A 20415-nucleotide genomic window follows, 5' to 3' on the forward strand; every position below is an offset into this window, starting at 1 on the left:
CGGGTGACGAAGGTTACGGCGCGGTCAGTGGGTCGTGCGATGTCCACTTTGGTGGTCCAGGAACGCCATCTTTGGCTGTGTCTGGCTGACATGAGGGATACCGACAAGGTCAGGTTCCTTAATTCCCCCGTGTCCCAGACCGGCCTCTTCGGCGACGCGGTCGAGAACTTCGCCCATCAGTTCTTGGCTGTACAGAAGCAGTCTGAGGTGATCAGTCACATCCTGCCACGGCGGTCCACTGTTGCATCCACCCCGCCGCCGGCAGCACCTCAGCCTGTTCGTCGCCGAGGGTGACCCCCTGCGGCTGCCCCCGCTCCCGCGCCGCAGCAACAGCCTTCACCCAAGCGGCGCCGTGGAGCCAGTCGTAAGTGGGGTCCCCAGCCCGTCCAGGCCCCCACCAAGAAGGGCAGCAAAGCCAGGAGCAAGAGGCCCTAGGACGGACGACCCGGAGATGGTTGGGACTGCTCTTCAGGAGACGGTGACTGCACCGCTCCTTCCCCGGAGGAGGGCAGGGTGGTAAATCTTTTGTTTCCTTTTATTTCTGTTCCGCTGTTGGCCCAACGGTCAGCGGTACCCAAATTTTCAATAAAAGAACAGTTTCTATCATCTCCGGGTTCGAAGAGGGCTCGGAGAGTAGTGGGAGGAGTAAAACCTCTTCACTCTCATCCACCTCTTCTGTCGCCAGCGGACAGCAGCGTGCAGTTCGAGAAGGTCACCCAAGCCTCTCCTGCACCCCCTGTCCGACCGTGGAACCAGGTAAATGTTGCACAGCACACTCAGACCCCGCTACGGGCCGCCTCCCAAAGAGAGCCCCCCGAGCCGCGTCCCTGCGTTCCACCTTTCTGCCCCACTACGGGTACGCCTACGGTCCCCTTGGTCCCGCTTGCGCGGTCTCTGCGAGCCTGATTAGCGCTCCCCAGTCCGTCTCGCTGGCTCATTCGGACCATCAGGCTTGGCTATGCGATTCAGTTCGCCCGGCGTCCCCCCAAGTTCAGAGGTGTCCACTTCACTTCAGTGAAAGCTGTCGATGCCCATGTCTTGCGTGCTGAGATCGTAGTCCTACTGGTGTAGGACGCGATAGAGCAGGTCCCTCCAGCCGATATGAGGTCAGGGTTCTACAGCCCTTACTTCATTGTACCCAAGAAGAGCGGTGGGTTACGACCGATCTTGGACCTGTGAGTTTTGAATCGGAGTCTTCACAAGCTACCGTTCAAAATGCTCACGCAGAAACGCATTTTCGAGAGCATCCGTCCCCGAGATTGGTTTGCAGCGATCGACCTGAAGGACGCCAGACTTTCATGTCTCGATTCTTCCTCGACACAGGCCGTTTCTGCGCTTATGCTCGAGGGTCGAGCATATCAGTACAAGGTCCTGCCCTTAGGGCTGGCCCTGTCTCCCGCGTCTTCACGAAAGTCGTGGAGGAGCCCTTGTTCCCATGAGAACAGGGTGTTCGCATCCTCAACTATCTCGACGACTGGCTCATTCTTGCTCAGTCTCGGGAGCAGTTGTGCGAACACAGGGATTTGGTGCTTGGTCACCTCAGCCAGTTGGGCCTTCAGGTCAACTGGGAAAAGAGCAAACTCGCCCCAGCGCAGAGGATCTCTTTTCTCGGTATGGAGTTGGATTCGGTCGAACAGTCAGCACGCCTCACAAAGGAACGTGCTCAGTCGGTGTTGAACTGCCTGAATACATTCAGAGGCAGGACAGCGGTCCCACTGAAACTTTTTCAGAGGCTCCTGGGGCATATGGCAGCGGCAGTAACCCTGCTCGGCTTGCTTCATATGAGACCGCTTCAGCACTGGCTTCACGGCCGAGTCCCGAGATGGGCGTGGCAACGCGGCATGTACCGAGTGGCAATCACTCCGGAATGCCGCCAAGCCTTCAGCCCGTGTTCAGACCCCTTGTTTCTTCGGGCAGGAGTGCCCCTAGAGCAGGTGTCCCGGCATGCCGTGGTCTTCACGGATGCCTCTGCCACCGGCTGGGGTGCCACGTACAACGGGCATGCAGTGTCAGGGGTGTGGACGGGCCCCCAACTGCATTGGCATGTCAACTGCCTCGAGTTGCTAGCAGTACACCTTGCCCTGAGCCGCCTGAAGGGGCCGTTATGGGGCAAGCATGTGCTGGTCCGGACGGACAACACTGCGACCGTTGCGTACATCAACCATCAAGGGGGGTTGCGCTCCCGTCGCATGTCGCAACTCGCCCGCCACCTCCTCCTTTGGAGTCAGAAGCACCTGAGGTCGCTTCGCGCCATTCATGTTCCTGGTGTGCTCAACCGTGCGGTCAACGAGCTCTCACGAGCTGCGCTACCGGGAGAGTGGCGACTCCATCCCCAGGTGGTCCAGCTGATTTGGGGAGAGTTCGGCGAGGCTCAGGTAGACCTGTTTGCCTCGCCAGAGACCTCTCACTGCCAGTTGTTCTACTCCCTGTCCGGGGGACACTCGGTACAGATGCACTGGCACACAGCTGGACCCGGGGCCTTCGCAAATATGCGTTTCCCCCAGTGAGCCTACTTGCACAGACCTTGTGCAAAGTCAGGGAGGACGAGGAGCAGGTCATGCTAGTTGCGCCCTACTGGCCCAACCGGACCTGGTTCCCGGAACTCACGGAACTCCTCGCGACAGCCCCTCCCTGGCTAATTCCTCTGAGGAAGGATCTGCTTTCTCAGAGACGGGGCACCCTTCAGCTGATGCTGCCGCCTTACCTGTTCGGCTCCTCTGCGAAAACCTGAAGATGCAACGCACCTGCTGCTCATTATATACCCGCGCTGCGAGGTGAGCAGCTGCTGCATATGATTGCATGCCAATGTGCATTGGCTCGTTTTAGTTACACTCAAAGTAGATTGGCCTCTCTAGTGAGATTCCTATTTGTCGGTCAGTCCGACGTACGTCTCCGTTCCCGCCTTCAGGGAATGAAGGTTACCTATGTAACCGAGACGATCTTTCAAAGATTTGATATAAAGCAAAAATTGTTAATTAATAAACTCGTAACACTTTATTTTAAGGTGTCTTTGTTACACAAGTTAGATGTAGAACCATAAAACAAACCCTAATCCTAACTATATAGTAAGTAACTGTACTTAATTAATATTACAGTCTTTAAATGTATAATTACACTGTAGCCATAAACTCTTATGTTAAAACAATTGTATTATTTGAGATTAGTGCTGTGAAACGATTAATCGTGATTAATTGCATCCAAAATAAAAGTTTTCATGTACATAATATATGTGTGTGAACAGTGTATATTTAATATGTGTATATATAAACACATGCATGTATGTTATGTTTATATATTAAATATATTTAGCCTATATATAATATAAATTATTTGAATATAAATATACATGTACATTTTTTCAAAATATATACTGTATCCAAAATACTTATTTTGGATGCGATTAATCGTTGCCCACAACTATTTATTTATTTTTTTACAGTTGTTTTAGTGTTTCAGTCACATCGTCATAAAAATTGTGAAAACTAATAACACAATTAATTACCCATTTATGTAAAGCCAGCCAATCATTCTGCCATACTGAGATGCTATTATGATAATATTTTACGATTAAGTATGTTATTTTTGTTTACTAAACCACACCTGATCTCCGTGGCCTCCATATGACCCCGTCCTCTTAACATCTCAGTCTGTCTATTCTCCTAAATGCATCTTCGACTTCAGCGCTCCGAGCTTTGTTTTTTTCCCTGACCTGCCGTCTAGTCTTTGATCACAGCTCTGCCCTAAAGGCAGCCTGCCAATGCTAAACTTATCCAAACCACTTTCTCTCACCTCCAAACACACCGTAAGAACCGCCCCGCATCTCAACCAGTGTTTATTCTCCTCCGTCCATCACGACCTGCCACTCATCATCACTCAAACAGACTCCAAAAGATGCGCGCCAAAGATGAAAGGAGAGTCTGCAGTGGGGACACATCAACCTCAGCAAACACGAGTAAATTTGAGGAGCGTCTTCCTTCATCCGTAATTTCCACGTCCTCAAATGGAGATTGACTTCAGCTGCCCTCCAAATAGAGAGAGATGGGCTGCACGGGTCACCAAGGGTCTGGTCTGACTCGCTCTAAGAGGGTGTCCCACTGAGATAATCACTGTTTCCATCGCAGCCTCGGCTGGCTGTGGCCAACCCAGACCTCCTTCAGACCAGAGGATGGATTGTTGAACGGTACTCTGATTATGCATTGAATAAAGGAAAAGGAAATGGAGAAGAGCGCAGGGAGGGAGAAATTTCAGGGAGCCAGAACAGTAATTATATGACAAAAGGGGATGAAATATATGAGAGGAGAATGGAGAAAAGTGTTGTTTGGTACACAAAAGCACTAAACCATCGTAAAATCACTTTATCACATGGTTTTGATTGCCTTGCTGCATTTGTAAAAAGGCAGTTAGAGCAGTGTTACTTTGGTATTATTTATATATGTTATTCATATTTTGAATTAGCTTTTACTTTATATTTTCAGCTTTCATTTTATGTGCTGTATCTTAATATTTCTAAACACTGTATTTATGTTTTTATTTTATTTTAATTTTTACATTATAGTTTTAATAATATTGTGAATCACATTTTATTTTGATATTTTTAGTTTTCATTTTAATTTTAGTACTTATGTGCTTTTGCCATTTTTATTAGTTTTATATATATATATATATATATATATATATATATACAAACAGCATTTATTTGATTTCAGTTTTAGTTTTGAGGTAACATTTTTGTAATTTTTCTTTCAATTTATTAATTTAAAGTAATGTACTTTAATTCTAATTTAATTACCAAAAAAGTGACTGCTTTAAAAAAAAAAAAAAAAACTCAATATTTCACAATTTGTAATCAAGTAATAGCATTTATTTATTTCCTAATATTCAGTGGAAACTTTGCATATTAGACCAATATTCAGAGTAACCGCCTTATGCCTGAAACACATTGCACAATTTTTGGCTGTCCCAGATGAAAGATTGGCATTGTGAAACAATCGTGGTGATTTCTGTGGTCGCGTCTCCTAATTGGTGGTTCCATGTCGATGAAAGACGGCCGTTGTCACGGTCTCGCAACCAAAGATAGCCTACGATACAGCATGATCATCGCACAGTGTGTTTGCTGCTACGATCCACGTTTACTGACCAACCAATAAAAATGTGACATCAACGCGACAGGGCGCTAAAACATAAAACTTCTTACCTCAAGCTCTTATGCTCACATAAAAAAAAAAAAGTGTGATTTATCAGGCTCTCTTTGTTATGTACAAGTCAATAGGTGTCATCACCGTACAGTCTACACACGTGTCGTAGCCAAGTTTATTAGATCCATGTCGCACAGTATGACATGCAGTCATTTTATATTGCTAAAATAGAGCAGTGCATCTTGAGTTTTTTGTTTTCTGTTGATTCACATCGCTGACTTGCTTTCTCATTTCATAAAACTGCAATGATCAAAGAATACCTTAGTATTACAGTTTTTTTCAATCGCTAACAAGCGTTTACCAATACTTAAAGTACTTTTTCTAAACTCTTAACACAGCAACACACCTACATCACACAATTAGCCAATTAGTTAATTTTCTGGCCAAAACCACATTTTGTTAAATAAATAAAAACTCTACATTTCAAAATGCTGAATACCTTTTTCTACATATACTAACTCTATCAAAACACAGCAAACACGATTCAAAATCGAGTCATTCGGTCAAAACATTGGCTCTGGTTTTCTATCCAATAGGAACATACAGTCAATCATAGTGCATAGACTGTCAAAATGATAACAATTAATGGCATTACAAAAACTGCATTACTTGTCATGTCTCAGTTCTACCTGCATATAATAGACTAAATAAAAATCCATTTTTTTTTGTAATTTAGCCTTCTGAAAACCATTTTACATTTTTAACATTGTGTTTTTACATTTTTACATTGTTGGCAACATACTATCTAAAACCGAATGAGTCATTACTTTATAGAATGTACAATAGAAAAAATAGGGTCCCCTATGCAGAAATTAAATTGGAACCTTGAACCTTCCAGTGGGCGAGTGTTGGATTGTTGTGTTGTGATGGTGCCCCCATGGAGCTGATGCCAATGATCAACAAGAATTCCAACATACATGGCCTTTGGTAACTATGCAAGCTTGTTTCCGTCACAGAATAAAAAAAGTAAAAACAGTAATTGTGACCTTTTTATCTCACAATTTAGACCTACGTATATTGGAATTGTGAGTTTACATCTTGCAATTCAGACTTTATCAGAATTGTGAGATACTGTAAATTCACAATTGCAAGAAAAAAAGTCCGAATTCTGAGATAAAGTCACAATTACCCATTACCCTTTATATTCCATGGCAGAAATAAGCTTTCATAGGTTCCACATGTGTAAGGGGAAAAAACAAACAAAGAAACATAAAAAAAAAATGCACAGTCTAACACGCATTCTCACTCCTCTCCCCTACCTCTTCTCCCTTTTTCTGATCCAACTACTCCTCTACCTTCTACAACTATTCCTCTCCCAGGCATTATTTTTTCTCTTTCTGATGCTTTGTGTTGTTCTGCATCCACAAAACCAATTCAAAGAGGTTTTTTTTTTTTTACTTGTTGATGATGTAATGGAAAGAGCTTCAACACCAGACTATTCCTCCAACTGAGACTGGAATCAGCTATTTCTAAATATTTCAGTGATCTGTTCCTTAAAAATGCTTATCAGTTGTTACAATACTTTATATAGAGAGATTTTTCTCAATACTTTTTAGCTGCTGTTGTAGCAGAAGTAGAAACGTTATACTATATTTAAGGTTTGGAACATTAGGTCTTCAATTCTGACATGCTGTGTTTAAGGATTTGTAAATATGACTCAAAAGATCCATGATTTTGGTTTTGGGTAAGCTTGTATATGCATTTTAGAAACATGGTAATTGACTGCATATTGTGTGAAAACAACACAAATGTGACCCTGGACCACAAAACCAGTCTTAAATCGCTGGGGTATATTTGTAGCAATAGCCCAAAATACATTGTATGGGTCAAAATTATCGATTTTTCTTTTATGCCAAAAATCATTAGGACATTAAGTAAAGATCATGTTCCATGAAGATATTTTGTAAATTTCTTACCGTAATTGTATCAAAACTTAATTTTTTATTAGTAATATGCATTGCTATGTACTTCATTTGGACAACTTTAAAGGCGATTTTCTCAATATTTAGATTTTTTTGCACCCTCAGATTCCAGATTTTCAAATAGTTGTATCTCAGCCAAATATTGTCCGATCCTAATAAACCATACATCAACGGAAAGCTTATTTATTCAGCTTTCAGATGATTTATAAATCTCAATTTCGAAAAATTGACACTTAAGACTGGTTTTGTCATCCAGGGTCACAAATTGTGCTAATGGCTAATGGTCACAACAGACGGATGTTGTGCAAATTGTGTTTAGAGTTTTGAAAATGTGACTACAGATTAGACAAAAGGATGCTAGCAATTGAAAAAAAAAAACTGTAATGCTAATGTATTATTGTTGTAGTGTTCATCTTGCTACTATTCAGAGTTGTTTTAGTAGAATCAAATATATCAAATACAGGTAAAATTCTAAAATAACAGTTGGACTATTGAGCAATACTGTTTGACATATAAATGTATATTGTGTCTATTGTAAATTAATATAATAATAGTGTAATAAACTCTGCAATGAACACTGAAATTGCTGTTGCTGGCATTTTATAAAATAACTAAAATTTTATTTAATTTCGAAAACTTAAATTTTAGTAACTTTAATCAACAGATCTAAACATAGCTCATCTAGATTTTAAACACAGCTTATAAGTCTGCCTATGTGAGTGTATGTTTCAGAATGTTTTGTGTGTAGGTGTGCGTGTGTGTATGTATGTGTGTGTGTGTGTGTGTGTGTGTGTGTGTCTGGTATTCACTACATTATGGGGACCAAATGTCCCCACAAGGATAGTGATACCAGTAAATTTTGACCTTGTGGGAACATTTTTAAGGTCCCCATGAGGAAACAAGATTATAAATCATACAGAATGATTTTTTTTTTTGAAAATCTAAAAATGCAGAAAGTTTCCTATGAGGGGTAGGTTTAGGTTTAGGGTTGGTGTAGGCCGATAGAAAATACAGTTTGTACAGTATAAAAACCATTACGCCCATGGAATGTCCCCATAAAGCATGGAAACACAATGTGTGTGTGAATGTGAGTCTGTCTGTGTGTGTGCGTTTTTGTGACAAACGAGGACATAAATTTGTATACATACAAGGGTATGACAGGTATTACAAGGAGAAGGTGACTTTTCAGGACATTACCCTATGTCCCCACTTTTCAAAACGCTTATAAATCACACAGAATGGAGTGTATTGAAAATCTGAAATAGCACAAAGTTTCCTGTAAGGGGTAGGGTTAGGTGTAGGGTTGGTGTAGGGCAATAGCACATACAGTTTGTACAGTATAAAAACCATTATGCCTATGGGATGTCCCCACTTTTCACAAAAACAAACGTGTGTGTGTGTGCGTGCATCATTGTGTTGAAGAAAGCTCTTGCACAGAGACACAAGCAGAGAGTCCTGACCCTCACTCCATTAGAGGCGGCTGTGCACTTTGTTAATGGAAGAATGAATGTTTGGACGATTAAACTTTATTGGCCACTTCAGATGTTACAGTGACAGAACTGTGTTAGTTGCTACAAGGTGGGAAAGGTCAGCAATTTTCTGAAGCAGTCAACCCACACTAATCTGTTTTTGAGAAGTCAATTCCAGGGACACGAGCTTCACTGCGCATAAGAAATATTATAAACATCAATGAATATCTTTGAGTCAGTCACCTTAATTTCAGAGGTTAGACTGTTTTTGCAAGCCATAATCTATATGCCAAAACAGTCTAACAAGACTGTTTTATTTCTCTTCCAAACCTTTTAAAAGACCATATTGCATTGTACATCTTCAAACTGTGTTTTATTTTCTGAAGTGCATTTTAAAAGTTAGTCAGGTTACTTGCACGATGACCATTTTCACACTTTGCCTTAACTTTAGGTCATTTTAAGGTTTTTACATTATTTTCATTACATAATACATTAGAATTAAATGATATGCATGTACAATATATAAAAATAAGATTGAATTCAACTAAAGTACATTCAAAAATTCAAATTTTCTAGAACTTGTACATATCTGACAAGCAAATATTGTATTTCTCTTGTCAGAACAACCCAACATGTCTTAAAGCCAGAGAAAGAGTTGTGCCATTCTTCTCTTGGTTTTGGTATATATATATTTAAAAAAAAAAAGACGTTTACTTCTTAGATGTCAAGGAGAGACCTTGAACCAAACTCTGCTAACTGTTAAAGACTGTCAGTCCGCTTCGCCCTTCTACATACAATAGAGATTTTCACATGGCTTTTCACTTCAAACACTTGACCTCTGACTCGGACTCAAACCAAGCAGGGAGCTTGAGCTTCTTTTATTTTGACATTGAGAGAACTACACAGCAAAAAACCTCTAGGGTCCAAACCATTAGCATGGCTTTGAAAATATGTTTTTATGAGCATGTTCTTTTATCGACCAACACCTGGGAAAAGCCATTTGTTGAATGCAAAGCTCTGTGACCACTATTTAAACTTAATTTCATTTATTTAAATGAATTTCTAAAGAGTTGAGTATGTGATTGGAAATATACATATGCAAGCTTGAAATTGCAGCTTGCATATATAGCTTTGTGACTAATAATAAGCCTATAGTATATTGTTGGTGTAAAAAAAAAATGAGCTGCTTTTATCCTCCACGTTAATCAGTAATTTTACACATGATAAAAACGTGCACTTAATTTGCTTGGAAAATACTTGCGAATACAGCAGTCGTAAAAATGTAATTTTATTTATACTGGTCGATAATTAAAATGTGAACGTTTCGCGTGTCCATATTGCACCAAAATGCCACACTGCACTGCAATGCTCTTCTGGCTGGACTTTCAATATGTGCATCCAAACCTCTACAATTGATTCAGAATGCAGCAGAGGAACTAGTCTTTAATGAGCCCAAGAGAGCCCACGTCACTCCTCTGTTTATCTCTCTGTACTGGCTACTGGCTGCAACTCGCATCAAGTTCAAGACATTAATGCTTGCATACAGAGCAGCCACGGGCTCAACACCACCCTACCACTTGACGCCTCTTAGTATCATCACCAAAAGGGACAAAAACACTTTCCAGAACATTCTCATTCACTGTTCCTTACTGGTGGAATGATCTTCCCAACCTTATTCAGAACAACAAATTCCTGACAATTTTTCAATATTCAATATACACCAGAAAACTCATCTCTTCTGTCAGCACTTCCTGCATCCTGCTGGGGAAAAAAATACTTCCTATTTGCTTTCACTATTCCTTTTCTCTCACTGCTAAGAGTTAAAGAAGGTTTACTTTGGGTAAAACACAGTGCTCACCACTGTCACTTTTTATTCAGCCATCCAGTCACAGTGTAAGAGGGGCGGGACAAATACCTCACCGACCAACTACCGCATCCTATTTGTACTACTACCGAACAACAACACAGGAGAAGTTAACTTTGCTCATTTCCGAGTATTCATGTCTGTGCAAGTTGGAATTCCCAGACTACCATGAATATTGATATGAAAAATATTGCTTGCAACATTTTATTTGTGATGCATCTGCCACATGACTTCCACAGATATTCCATTTCATAACAATCAAAGTGTCTCAAATGAAATAAATAAAAAATATCCATATTTTTCTCTAGCTTCCGCTTCCGCTAACTGTCATACGCGTGTTCACCAGAGAGTGGCATTCCGGAGGATGACGTGGATGCACTTTATTAGACTTCTATTGTACTATTGAATATCTACAGCCATTCCTGCCATTATAAAGCTTAGAAGAGCCACATTTTCGTGGGAGATTCTCAAATTTTTGTTGTATAAACTTAAAATGACAAGTTGAGAAAACTCAAAAATCTGCTGGAGCTGGTTGCCTTAAAATTTTAAGTTGGCTCAACTTTTTTTTTTTTACAGTGCAGGACATTTTTTAATATAACTCCTTTTTCATCTGAAAGAAGAAAGTCATGTGCACCTAGAATGACTTGAGGGTGAGTAAATAATAGGGTATTTTTTGGGTAAACTATCCCTTTAATGCCTTCCTGCTCTAGCTGTACTGTTCTAAACAATGTCTGAAACTTTGTATTACTAACAATATTACTATTGTCTCTTTACGATGAATTGATTGTATTCCATATTTGTAAGTCACTTTGTAAGCCAATTTGTAAGTCTGCTAAATGAATAAATGTTAGGATTATGGTAGGGGTGAGGTTAGGCACTCAAATATATCTAATTCCTATTCGTTTACAAATGCGTGCAAAGAATTGAATGGAATCTCAACTCCAGTCAGTGTTTCCATCTCTGACTTGAATGTGGCATTAGATTGTGTATTTTTCAATTATGAGTTCTAGGCTTGTACACTCATCGCCACTGATTGTCGATTTGTGGCCAGCAGGTGTTTTGAGTATCTGAAAGCATCGTTTTTATTTTGAGGAGTGAATGAGTGTATTATCTGTGGTTAGGATGCATAACGACAATTAGGAAACAATTAGAGACAAGATAAGGGAATCTAAAGGAGGTAGCTTTTCTAACAAGTACTAATCAACTTTAAGTCATCTTTGGAGTCTGTTTAAGGATCTGTAAACGGAGGCAACTCGCAATAAAAGGACAATTATGAGACTAAATTAACACACACACTTGTTAATTTACCATATTCATATCCATAAATAAATGTGACCCATTCGTGAAATCATTTTAGAGAGGGCGACGCTTCAGTTTTGATTACCTTATTCATAATGTCCTGCCTGAATGATCTCAGTCTTCATTAGGCAGAGAGACAGCAGCTTACTTAACGATAATGACGGCGCACAAAAGCGCAGCTCAATCAGGAGTTTGCTCCTGTCAGAGGAGGCGTCGTCGTAACTTCCACAGCTGAAGGGGTTTAACCAGCTGCCTCAGGTGTAACAGCAATGGGATCTTCACCTCCTGCCCTCCCAGCGGAATACATCAACTCTGGGAGACAATCAGCCGTTCATACAGCCGCCTCTCATTACATAGCCCAGTGCGTACGGTTAAAACGAGGCACGTGTCAAATGCAAATGGTCCGAACTTGAGTGCCAGGAAGTTTTGCATGATCTTGGGACAGCTGGTTTATGGATACGGGATTATGGCATCTTGTGGTCCTCAAGAAATTAGGAGAGAGAAAAAAACAAAAACAAAAAAACAATAACACAGCTGCATGATGCCAAAAGGGTGGAAATAGTTATTCTAGATTACAAACTGTCAGAGAGAGAGAGGTTTAATTATAATCCAGATTATAAATAATATTGGTAAAAATGATGTTGCCTTTGTTGCTGTTGTTATAGAATGAAATAAGCACTATATATTGAAAAAAGGTTTTTATACGTGGGTAGTTGACAAATAAAAATTGGACTGTGTCCTATGGTGTGACATAGCAAAAATGTAGAAAAAAAAAAAAAAACTTGACATACAAATTAACATGAGAAAAATGTATCTTCATTCTTAGAGTTACAAATAGCATGAGAGAGGTTTATCTTCAATGTTAGATAATTATTTTATTTTTTACATTTTTCCACACACATTACACCACACATATAGTATATAATATATTAGCCTTAAATATTTTCAATTTTCATTTTAATTTTAGTAATATTGTTGTGTTTGTTAAGCTATTTTAAATCATTTTAAATCAGTTTTAATTTTTAGCAATTTTATTATTAAACTTATTTCAGTTATTTGCCAAACATTTCTATTTTTATTTATTTTTAAATTTTTTAATATATTATTTATATTTTATTAAAATTACCAAATACAATTTTTAATACTCAGTTAACAAAAGCAACATTTAATCACATAAACATAATCCAAACAGTATTATAATTAATAATATTTAGATATAATCATCATTTTGTCTGTACTAGCATCCAAAGCTAACCAAAGATAAACTCTGAAAAACCGTAAAGTATACACATACATTTTTGTACATTTAGACAATGAAATGAGATCATCATGTTTTGACAGTATCTGAAACATAAATCCATTTACATGCAGTACACTTTGTGAATCCTCTGAAAATGGTCTGGACTGGAATTACTGGAATCTTGTGTTCAAACCGCAGGCACAAACCCATTCTTTTACATTTACATTTTAAGCAGTGTTACAGCATATATTTCAGTGCCTATTCAATTGTGCATTCAATTGTATACCTATAAATACCAATGAGAACACATTGTGTTTCAAACTGTCATATATTTTAATGAAGGATAATTAAAATGCTGTTAGCTATAATGTGCAAAATCTCCAGGGGGACAGATATCAAGAACTCTGTTAATTATTGAGAAGCGAGAGTAAATGTTATCAGAGGTTAGCGTGTGACACCATTACTGCCAAGTATTCTTAATTGACAAACGTATTGTAAAACAGGCTAAAAATACTCATTGATTAAAAAGGTGTCCTTTGTGTCCTTGCAGCATGTCTTGTTGTTTCATCTCTATCCTTAATTATTTAATTTCCTTGTTTTATTTAGAAAAACCAGCCATCTGGCCGCAAGCGTTCCTGGCAGTAACTAATTCTGGCAAATATTCTGTCACTTATTGCTATCATGACACGCCATAAAAAATTATTCTCTCATTAATAACGTATTTATGGGCTGAAGAGGAACAAGTGAAAATGTGTATCTTTCACTCAAATGAAAGAGTGCAGCAGGAGGGCGAAAGAGAGAGACAATCTAATTACGGCAAATCCAGCTCAGATATACTCCAAATCATTGTTATGGTGCTAATAAGCTGTCAGAGGTGTCAACATACCTGTTATTGGCTAGACTTTTCAAAATAATGGGTTTCCTACCTGAACTTTTCTAAAAGAAATGTGTAATTTTGTGTAATCTAAAAATGATCACTGTTTTCAAATGGTTTCAAATGAACACTCCACCCATCTGCTATTAGTCAGGCAAACAGATAGTCCCGCCCCAAACTCACGCCATTGGTTGAGCTTTGCTGGAATGCATAAAAGCGTGGAGGCTTGTTTCCGCCAAGTGATAAAAAATTTATAAATAAAAAAGGTAATTGCGACTTTTATTTTGGATATTTTTTTCTTGCAATACTGTTTTATTTCTCAATTTGTTTTTCTCGTAATTCTGTCTATATGTAAGATGATTACTTGCTTGCAATTGTGAGTTAACATATAAACTCGAAAGTCTGAATTATGAGATGCAAACTTGCAATTGTGAAGAAAAAAATCACAATTGTCAGACATAAACTCGGAATTGTGAGTGTTTTCTCATTGTTTATCCACATTTCGAGGAGAAATTAATTTAACATAAGTTTTTCACAAGATATGGTTTAAGGCCCTCTTTTAACATAAATTTGATTGTATTCTAGCTATCTGTTAGCATTCCCATTCACCTCAATGAGATTCTAATTCAGCGATTATAATCAGTCAATTCTAATGTATTGTAATATTCTTCCATTTCTTTAAAAAATTCTGGCTGCTCTTTTGAGTTGTTTCTATACTTTGTATGGATTCTGGAGCAGTAAAGTCCTTGGTGTGATGATTGCACACAGCCAAGGTTGCTGTGATCTCCTTAAATGTAAGCTGTCAAACACTTTCAGTCCACCCTCACCGCTGCTGTGGTTGTTTCTGTGCTGTGAAGGTCGACTGAAGTCTCAGACAGACCCTTCTCGAATAAAACATCTGGGAAAATTCACACTGAAAGTTTAAAGAGTTCTGCACAAAATTATTCTGGAACAATGCTCAAAGTAGTACTTATTTAATAATGTATATGTTTTCCTACCATAAGCATGTATAGTATACTTAACTTGAAATCTGTGTTTTTTTGTTTGTTTTTTTTTTCTGTTCTATCTTCTGACAGACTTAATATACAACCTATATTAATTTGCTGAAAGAAACAGTGCTGGCCATGTGATTATGTACTATTAAATTGATTTGACAAGGTTTGAGGCATTGGTTATAATGAATATTTTATTAAAGATTTTAGTTTAAAGCAAATAGTTGCAAGTAAATGAGATATCTCTGTATATTTACTAAATCACTTTTGCTGCACACCAGTTTATTACCCTAAAAGTAACACAAAAACAAGCAATTAATGGTTTAATATGTGAATTTCATGGCCAATGCTTGTGCACAGTGATGTTGTTCATACTTAATGTACATTCTCTCAGTCCTGTAGGGGGCGATAGAGTTTGCTTTAAATGTATGCGCGCCATTAAACTGGATTGATATTGTTCAGCTAGCTAGCTATAAACATGCTAGCAATTTAGATTAGGGCGAATTCCAAACAGAAGTGAGCATCCCTATGCCCTACTCCCTTCGAAGGGCAGAGCCCTTGAAGTGTGTTCTTTAAAGGGTGTAGGGCATTACTGTCTCGTATAAGCGTTTGGAACTTGCTTGGTGAAGGGAATGACGGACATGTTACCTTGACAACGCTGCGTGTGCGTGCAGCATTCAGCGCTCCAACAATTGTTGCAAATAAATATTTCTTCTTATTGTTATTATTTTATTCAAATATTGTCTAACTGTGTCTTATTTACTATTAAACTTTTTCAAACTAAACTTGCTTAAACTTGCTAACAATACAGTCTTAAATCATATTTTTATCACTGACGAAAATATTTTGTATTACATAAAAATAAAAAAAATTTAATTAGCTTATTCTACTTACGTTTGTATGTAAAGTCAAAATAAACCTGAACTTTGCTTTAAAATGCATCGCAAGATCTCCTAAGTGAAGATCACATGATCACAAACGGAAATCACTTCCGTGAAGTGTCCATAGTGTTCCCTTCACTAACGGACTTCTGGAAGGGCCCTTCGTGAAGGGAATCAGTTGTTCACTTTCGTTTGGAACGTCCCTACAAATGGCGTCCCCTTCCCGAAGTGCCCTTCAAGGGCGCAAAAAAGCCGTTTGGAATTCGCCCAAGATTCTCAACTCAAATCCATTACAGTTCCAAAATTGTTTATTGCATACAATTTAAATTTCAAACTATGTTGTTGCGGCTTATTTCCTTTATTTTAAGCTAATTTTGCTGTGTTGCGACTTGTTTCCATTGTGTTGTGCTAATTTCATTCTGTTTCGGCTTATTTCCAATGTGTTGCAGCTTGTTTACTTTATGTTGTGCTAATTTCACTGTATTGCGACTTGTTTCCATTGTGTTATGCTAATTTCATTGTGTTGCAGCTTGTTTCCTTTATGTTGTGCTAATTTCATTCTGTTTTGGCTTATTATTTACATTGTGTTGCAGCTTATTTTCTTTATGTTGTGCTAATTTCACTGTGTTGCGACTTGTTTCTGTTGTGTGGTGCTAATTTCATTCTGTTTTGGCTTATTTACATTGTGTTGCAGCTTATTTTCTTTATGTTGTGCTAATTTCACTGTGTTGCGACTTGTTTCCGTTGTGTTGTGCTAATTTCATTCTGTTTTGGCTTATTTACATTGTGTTGCAGCTTGTTTACTTTATGTTGTGCTAATTTCACTGTGTTGCGACTTGTTTCCGTTGTGTTGTGCTAATTTCATTCTGTTTTGGCTTATTTACATTGTGTTGCAGCTTATTTTCTTTATGTTGTGCTAATTTCACTGTGTTGCGACTTGTTTCCGTTGTGTGGTGCTAATTTCATTCTGTTTTGGCTTATTTACATTGTGTTGCAGCTTGTTTACTTTATGTTGTACTAATTTCACTGTGTTGCGACTTGTTTCCGTTGTGTTGTGCTAATTTCATTCTGTTTTGGCTTATTTACATTGTGTTGCAGCTTATTTTCTTTATGTTGTGCTAATTTCACTGTGTTGCGACTTGTTTCCGTTGTGTTGTGCTAATTTCATTCTGTTTTGGCTTATTTACATTGTGTTGCAGCTTATTTTCTTTATGTTAAGCTAATTTTGCTGTGTTGCGACTTGTTTCCGTTGTGTGGTGCTAATTTCATTCTGTTTTGGCTTATTTCCATTGTGTTGCAGCTTGTTTACTTTATGTTGTACTAATTTCACTGTATTGCGACTTGTTTCCATTGTGTTATGCTAATTTCATTGTGTTGCGGCTTGTTCCCCCAGTGTTATGGAGATTTTGCTGTGTTGTGCACTACATGGCCACCATAGTTTTTACTGTATTTTTGATCAAATATATAGAATTTAGAACCGTAGTGTAGTGCATTTTATATATAGCATTGTTTTCCCCAGCTGTCTATGACCCATTTCAGACCAGAAAACAGCTTGTGACCCATCAGTTGAGAGCATATTTTGGGCCTAACAGTCTTTGTCTAGCGAGAGCGACAGTTCGACTTGTTCATGAGATATGAAGAAAACAGTGTAAACTCACAATTGGTTGTTTTCTCAGTGCCAGTACACCTTTCGTCCTTCCCTTGACACCTTCTTCGTCTCATCTGGATAACTATTAATATGACAAAGAGGTGAGAGTCGCCCCCACAAATAAACATGCAGCACTGCGTGATTTATATCCAGTGCCAACACTCTTTATTAGACTGTCAATACATTACCTGTTGTCTATTTGCAGCTGTCGAGGCTGAATACACAGACAGGCCAAGAGGAGAATAAATGCGTCTGCGGCGGGTGAGAAAAGCCTCCGGTGATGAGACCCGTGATGGACAGAGTGGTAATTGTGCGGCAGACCGGATGCGTTCCTGCATCTCGGCGTGTGATGAGCGCTCTTTCCTCTGGATCTCTCCGTGTGTCTACGCCCTGAGCCGATGTTTACCCTGCTCTGAGCTTGCTTTGCCTGTCGATCGGAGCGGGGAAGATATTGCGTGTCAAGTGCTCTCCTGGGCTAAACTATCATTTCAAAGTGTTATCACACAATCCTGACTCCCGGGGGCCGCCCGCCTGCCAGCCGTACGGAGGCGCTGGAGGAGCTCCAGACTTTTGCCAAGCAAAGCGTATGCTGGGAAGCAGCCAAAGCAATGGCATCCTAGCAAGGGCACAATAATGCAAATGAGGGCAGGATGTGCAGGTAACACTTCAATAAACCAAGTGATTAATCAGGCCTTGTATATTTACTGCAAAAAGCATGTTTCATCAAATGAATGTCTTATTTTGCATCTCTTTGACAGTGGGAAGAATAGTGGAAAGAAGAGATGAAATGTTTGGAAGAAAAGGAGTGAATGAGATCGGTAAATCTTGTTTGATGGAATTCAACATGTTGCATTATAAATGCACATGCGTTATCAACTATGGCTATTATACATGAGTTTAAATTCAACATAAAATCAAAAATGGACCACATTTACGGTTTGTCTTCATAATATTATATCAAAATGTAGTTTTCTGAGACAAAAATGTGTCTTTGAAACAGCAAATCTCTAAAACAATATTTTGGTCGACATGTACCAAGCCACATATTTTCAAATATATGTTCAAATGTACTTATATTTCTTCATATATTTGCTGACCATTTTTAAATATATTTTGAATATCAATATTTAAATTATCCTAAAACTTTATTTTAAAGCCATGCTGTTTAGAACATTAAGCATATACTACTGTACATACAGTATACTTTGCCACAAAAAAAAAGCCATATAGAAAATTCTCACTTTGTATGATCGAATAAATAAAATAATAAATAAATAAAATATTAAGCGCTACCCCACAATTTTTGTTTTTTTACTCTGAAATGACACATTATGTAAGCGAAATGGGTTGCAAATAATTTATATTGACTTTAAATGCTCAGATACTGTAGGTGGATTAGATCCCAAAAGTTGACAGCTTGTTACTTTTACACATTTTAACAATATATTACGATGCAATGTATTATGTTTTATAGTGCAACCTTAAAATTAATTCTTCTATGTGTATCGCTAATGACAGCATAAACTCACTGTACCTAATGGACGTTCAGGGTCAAAGTGCAAGAGGGCAAAGGTCAGTAAATTGCATTTTAAATAACTGTGTTACTAATTGGTTCACCCCTGAATAGGGCAAATCCGAGCAAATTAATTTTGTAATCCTGGTGTCATTTCAAGGACGTCTCCAACAGTGACATCTGTTGTTCTCAGCAGTCGACTCCAGTCAGTGTGTCTTCTTCACCACATGCTAATATTTGTCAGGCAAGTGTCTCGCCCTAAAACACATTCCTGTCGTCGACTTTGTGGGATCTAAAACTAAAACAGTTAAACTAAATCATCACGTCTGTCGTGAATAAAATGCAAATGAAATGAAAAGTGTTGACCGCAGCATTAAATTTAGATCTGCTCAATGTTGCGCCATGATTTTTTTCATGCGTTTTTACGGTGTTACGCATTCTAACCAATCACACACGAGTCTGTTGAGCTTATGAATGCAATGGCCAATCAGAGGCGATCAGATGAGTTTTTTGTTCACTGCACGCGCTCGCTGACTGAATTCAGCTCTCACGCGAATTCTCTCATCATAAACAACAAAGTGCAGATATATGATATAAGATATATGATGTAAGATATCCATTCATAAAACCGTGTATAGACAGATTTACTAATAAGGGGAGTTTTCTGGGAGTGCTTAAACTCGCGCTAGACTTAAGTCAGTCATAATGTTCATTGACAGTGTAAATGTTCTTTGCTTGCATTCTCTGTATAATTTATTCGCTGTTTGAATAACTAAGGAAGGTACAGGTAATAAAAATAATAATAATTCATTACCTCATCCGTGAACATCCTCCTTCATAGCGTCATCAAACTTCGCCTTTGTTATTGTTTTGAAATGCGATATCTAGTGGCGAAAACTTACATATTGTACCTTTAAGTCACTATATTAGTGTCTTGTCCTTTGGATTTTTACATATTATTTCAGATTATAATAAACTGATTTAAAATAAACAGATTTTTAGAAGTGATAGGTAATGATGAAGATTTCTGGGATTTGAACCCAACCATTGGGTTATCAGCCAGTATCTTCAACCACAAAACCACATAAAGCCTTTTAACTTAAATCGCAACCACAACAAAAAAGCATCTACAACACATTTAGCTTCATGTGAGGTATTACAAAGTAAGGATAAAGAATATTCCGTGGGACATAATGCAGGGTAAGCCTTGATTAGATTGTGAAAACTACACTATATATATATATATATATATATATATATATATATATATATATATTTTTTTTATAAAGTTTGTAAATAAAATGAATAGTGCTGTCAAACGATTAATCGTGATTAATCGCATCCAAAATAAAAGTTTTTGTTTACGTAATATGTGTGCTGTGTATATTTATCATGCATATGTAAAAACACACACATGCATGTATATATTTAAGAAAAATATGTTACGTTTATATATTAAATATATTTATAAATTAAATAAATTATATGAATAGAAATATGTAAATATTTTCTTTATAA

General features: G+C 38.3%; 1 long non-coding RNA gene across 1 annotated transcript; it reads right to left on the reverse strand.

Annotated features, from left to right (window-relative positions):
- Window positions 1-10771: 10771 nt before the first annotated feature.
- On the reverse strand, window positions 10772-19293 carry LOC131549614 (uncharacterized). Its single transcript, XR_009273450.1, has 4 exons — window positions 18919-19293; window positions 17573-18000; window positions 17395-17466; window positions 10772-12231 (listed from the first exon to the last, which is right to left on the reverse strand). It is a non-coding gene; the product is annotated as an uncharacterized LOC131549614 (long non-coding RNA).
- Window positions 19294-20415: the final 1122 nt, after the last annotated feature.

Source organism: Onychostoma macrolepis, chromosome 11 (genome assembly GCF_012432095.1).
Source record: "Onychostoma macrolepis isolate SWU-2019 chromosome 11, ASM1243209v1, whole genome shotgun sequence".
Taxonomy (NCBI): domain Eukaryota; kingdom Metazoa; phylum Chordata; class Actinopteri; order Cypriniformes; family Cyprinidae; genus Onychostoma; species Onychostoma macrolepis.